The sequence below is a fragment of the Choristoneura fumiferana genome, chromosome 9 (assembly GCF_025370935.1).
Source record: "Choristoneura fumiferana chromosome 9, NRCan_CFum_1, whole genome shotgun sequence".
Lineage (NCBI taxonomy): Eukaryota > Metazoa > Arthropoda > Insecta > Lepidoptera > Tortricidae > Choristoneura > Choristoneura fumiferana.
This window is the reverse complement of record NC_133480.1, coordinates 10,954,996-10,960,595: the sequence shown is the minus strand read 5'-3', so window position 1 is coordinate 10,960,595 and position 5,600 is coordinate 10,954,996. Positions and strand designations below refer to the sequence as shown.

The following is a 5,600-nucleotide window of genomic DNA, read 5'->3' as shown; positions in this document are numbered from 1 at the left end:
ATGCCACCCCACTGCAGCCTCGCCGGCTCACAGAAAATGCAATGTGTGAAAAACCAAATTGGGGTTACTAAAACAGAGGCCTACATACCGAGTACGAATAAGTTTTCTTGTTATGTACTAGTTATTATGTGACGTTTTGTGTTGCGATTTTGTTTTTTCGTGAGGTAGCGTTACTTCCTGTGATCACGTAGAATTGAGAAAAAAAAACAATTATTTTATTAGCGTTCATGATAATTATGTAGTTTTCCTACTGATGTCAGTACAGTCACTGCATTAATATCTGCCACAGCGGAGCGTGAAAAAAATATCTGACACTTCCTACCGATCCTAGAAATAGAGTCTTATCAGATATTTATGCAAGCTTTGTTCTGTCAGATATGGCATACATCGGAGTTTTCGGTGCGGGAATGATTTCAGGAAGAGTAGAGATAAACAGAGAGGTTAGTCTGAAAAAAATCTTATTATGCCTAATGAATAACTACCTCTCTGCGAAATGTATACAAACTATAATACAATTTTATCTTAACTTATTTAGGGGGTACTTTAGCTTTACTACCAAGCCTTATAAGATAATACTAAAAATAACATTAAAAATTACATGCAGTAATAGTAGTTGACGCGATTTTCATAACAAAATACATATTAATATTTTTTCTATATTTGGAACAGTCAAGCTACGGCGTCTTTCTGTAAATATCCATTTCAACGAACTAAACGATCTTTCTACGTCGGTAATTGTAATAGGCGCGAGTAGGGACTTAAGAACAGGTTCATATCTTAATGACTGATCTTATTCATTTATATAAATATTATGTTTTCATGTATTTTTTTTTCAATTAAATATTCGATAGGCAGAAACCTACCACAGTGCATTCTGTTTTTTATGTCAATACCTACTCTTTGGCTAATGTCAAACATTCCCGCACCGAAAACCCCGATGTATGGTATGGTGCTGGTGACTATATAATACTTATACAATTAAAGAAGTGTGTCTTAATTTAAAGTAATCATATTTAGCTCAGTGAGCGATTGTGTTGATGAAGGGCGCAGTGTAATAATTTATTATGACATTCAACTTTAATTATGTAGTACTAGTAGAGCAGTGTGTAAATATCCAAGTAAATGGCGGGAGACTGTGTTTACCATAATGCAATAGCAATAACGATTCATCGGTTTGTACTACACATGATTTATAACCTGCCGAGTACCGAACTATCCGCAATTATGATGGATTGCCGGAATTTAGAAATTAAGGAATGACGTTTCCAACTCGACGAAAATATAAACGTTTAGGTTTCCTAAAAAACACATTGTTCCGAAGTAGAAACCAATCAAAAAAGGTTGGAATCATAATGGTTCCAAGTGCTTAGGTTACGTTGTTCATTGAAATTAGAACCGCATTTGTTTAAAACTATATATACGCAATTGTTATAACATACTAAGTATTCATAAAGTTATAAAAGTACACGCACACTTATGTTTTTTTTTATTAAATTAATAGCTGTCACAAAATAACACTAAAGCTAGATCACAGTAAAGTATGACATAATGTATGTCATCGAAAGTGTAATAATAATGACACCGATGATACCAATGGTTCGGATGATGAAAAAGTACGTGTAGCTCACCCACCTAATTATTAATACAGTTGTGACATACCGGTCTATCCGTTACCCTAAATCCGATTGTGAAATGCCGATGCAGGCCAAATCGTGGTTTTAGGCTATAGAAACATCATTCATCTTGTTTACCGACTTCAAAAAAGGAGGAGGTTCTATGTTCCAATGTTTGTAATTTTTTTTTATGTATGTTCGCCGATTACTCAGTCAATTGTGGAACGATTTTCAATATTCAATACGACCCAGCAGGATGGATTGAATGAAACCCATAGTATGTAGGTAGGTGAGGTAGACGACTATTGTTCCATTCCTGCTGGCTCGTGCTGAGGCACCGACTTCGAGCTAGTAGGTACCTAGTGCTAGAAAAATATTTTCAAGGGTTTTATAGTCGGTTCCATTTTTTGTAATTTTTTTTATTTTTTCGGCGTCGGTTTTACTTTTTTGTTAAAAATTTTCTTTATTTTTTGTTAAACAAATCAAGTTAAGCTTAACAATTTAACACGAAGCTATGTACAAATTTGCTCTATTTTTTTTAAATATGTAAGTAATGTCAATTGTAAAAAGCCAGTTTTACTTTTTGTTCGTGGCAAATATTTTAAGTCTGTTCTGTTCTAAGCTTAGCCAGTCCAGTTTACAAACTTACGTAGACTTATTAAACGCATTCTTGCTTATAAGTGCTTATATATTGTGGAGAATAAATAGTTGTATGAAGGTAATGAAGATTAGGTAGTTTATATTTAAAAAAACTGCAATTTAGCTGATAGTAACTATCTACCTGATTGTGCTGTCATCGGGGCTCTATATTACTAAATTTCATGGCATCCTATTTTTGTATTTATTGCAAGGCCCTTTGGAAATCAAATCCCAAGATTTATTTATACGGCGTTTATTTTTTATTCAAAAGTGGTGCTAGCGAATGTGTGTTATGTAATTTTTAATTTAAGCTAAAAAAAGAGAGCAAATGACTGTAAAAAGGAACCGCCGAATACTAGAACAAAAAAAAACATTAGTAGGCCACAGTGCGCGGAAGACGCATATTACAGAAGACATAAGTAATTAACAGGCATTTGTAAGCATAATATTACGGACAAAGAATGCATTTAATCATGTCAAATGTTTTGTACAGATTTTAGTGAATATGCAACAAAAAGGATTGCCTTCCGGTGTCTATCTAGTCGTTTGTCGTTACGCTTCTTAGTAGAGATGGGCCGACTATGAATTTCGCCGACTAACCGAGTAGGTAATTAGGGCTGAGGTGGCCGACTATTCGGCAACGCTGATTAGTGCTTTCGGCTAAGTTTGGGTGCAATTGTAATCTGCTGCTGACTTGAGGCATCGACTTCAAACTGGTAGAAAATTATTTTCATGTTTTTTTTTGTATTCGGTTAATTTTTTTGTTATAAGTTTTCCTTATTCTTTTCCAGTGCTGTCATAAAGCGCCTGATTAACAGTATCGTTTGCCTATTAGTCGTGTCTATTCGCGACTTTCCCGACTAGCTGGTACATCTCTACTTCTTAACCCACTTAGCCTTCAACCAGAAGACGATTTTGTCGTAACGAAACATGATGTGTGCAAAAACTTGATTGAATCTGAATAATGGGAAGTGGGTCAAATTGACTTGCAAGATTGGATTGCAACTTACACAAACAAATCTTATACTTATAATCCAGCATGCACTGCTAATCAATCGTTTCCGGTTATCAACACAACGTCCTGCGTAAGTTTACATGTTTTATATGTTATATATGATCATATTGACGAAACAATGTTGAGTGTGAGATGAGTGAATGAGATATCCTACTAAGTGATTATTTGACCTCAGTATTTGACGGTAGGCCAGTAGAAAAAATTGAAGATAAGTCATTTGGTGTTTTTTATTTTACAAAAAACAACAAAGTTTAGGGAGCTGAAATTTTGCATATTAATTATTTACTAATGTAGAGCCACACTACCCATAAATATTTTAAGCCCAAACTTGAACGGGGCAGAATCACTTAACTTATTTTAGCGCGGTCTTTTCGTGAATTTTTCCGAAAACTTCTTCGAACTTTCGTGCATTTTAAGAATGTTCGCACACTAAATACTCTTTTGGCTGTATGTAGTGCAGTTGCTCTCTGGCAGACTTAGTATCATCACTCATCAGTGTCATAGGTACATATTGAGTTACTGGTATTGTTCTCCGCAAAAAGATACAACTAATAAGGTATATGCTTCGTTTTCTAGTTTTTTTTACCTTAGAACGGCAAAACCCACTAGACAACGGCAAAAGTGTCCTCCTATCCTATAGACAGAGCTGTATATTTTATTTAACTAACTAAATTATATACCGCAACTATCCTGGAGGATCCCCGCTTAAATCAGCGGCTGAGCTCCGAACCCGGTGAGTGCTTCTGCATTATTAAAAAAATCGTTTTGGCACCGTCAATCAACTTCAGTCAGCAATGTTTCCATACAACAATGACATCGGAGTTCTCAAGAAAAGGACTAATACTTTCTTAAAAGGCCGGCAACAGACCAATGACTCTCCTTGAGTAGTTGGTACTTATGGGCGGCGGTGATCATTTCCCATCAGATGACCCACATATCGAAGACCCACGTGCTAATTTTTTTTGCCTCCCTCTCATAATAAAAAATAATTTAATAAACTAGAGGGTTTATATTCTTCTGCAATCCCGAAAAATTGGCTATTTACACGCCCCAAACCAAATAAATTAATGTTCTGCAATTTTTACGTTGCCAGATGAAACATTGAAGTGAACAGAAGTGGGTGTAGTCGGAACATTATACGCCGCCGTATCTAGTCGCAGCGAGACGCTTCATCCAGAAATCGAAAGTTCCCCAGTAATGGGTCGCGTTGCGTCACCAGCATGTTTGCTTTGGCTTTTATGTTAGCCACGCCGTCATGCTATCGGCGCCATTGTACATTATGTTTTACGGCGATAATGCTCTCGTGAATCAAGCAGTTATTTTTATATCAGCCTTCCGCTTTGCTGCTCCCCGCGACGAATGGAACTTGGTGCAAAAAATATTTTCCTCCAACAAGTCAAAAAAATTAAGTTTGAAATGCATAATGGGCGAAATGAATGTATAAGGTCATTTGATATAACATAATTTTCGGTGAAACTATCGATTGTATAAACTTTTATGATCGTGTACTGTATAGATTGATTTTACGTTAGGTTAGCTTTATTTTATAACAATTCTGTAAAATAGTTTGTGAAAAAATTGCATGATTTCAAATGACCATTGTGTATTTATCATCCATTATTCTTTTTAAACTTTATGGAGGTATTTTGATACGTACCTATCGCATTTTTGAGAATTACCTTTGTATATTTCTTTCTATTCACAATATTTCCGGGCTAACTTAGAGGTCTTCAAAACACTTTTTTCACAAAGGTTCGACAACGTACCAGTAATAATATAAAATACATCTGTACCTACAAATAAATAAAATCAAAGTGTCTGTTTGCAATATCACAATAACAACTTTTAACCAATCGCATACCCATGAAACTATATTTATATGTGCCACAATTTTTGTTTGTCGGTCTGTCTGTTTGTTCCTGGTAATCTTCGTAACTGCTGAGTCGATTTTGACTAAACATTCACTGGCAGATAGCTAAGTATAAGGTTAACATAGCCTACTTTTATTTTGACTCCTGCATCACTGACTCAATAAATCAAACAGAGTTACGTTGTGGCTTGTGACAGGCTGAGGTAATTCTAATTCCAAGCGGACGAAGTCGCGAGCACAGCTAGTAATGTTACGGTAGCCCGTGGGCGGCGGTAATTGCTTTCCGTCAGGCGACCCGCTGGCGCGTTTTTCCCCTATCATAAAAGCCTTATTTATTCAATTAGTTGTACCTTGGTTGTACGTAAGCCTGCCTTAACATACTAGGTACTAAGAAAACTAACTATTATAAAACTAAATTACATAAGAAGCGTACGCGAGGCCTAAATAGCACTTCATTATTCAG

General features: G+C 35.7%; 1 protein-coding gene across 2 annotated transcripts in view; it reads left to right on the top strand.

The window, feature by feature from the left end:
- The window catches only part of Flo2 (flotillin-2), a 320,392-nt gene that overhangs the window by 132,059 nt on the left and 182,733 nt on the right, over positions 1-5,600 (top strand). The gene's annotated exons all lie outside the window — the stretch shown is intronic.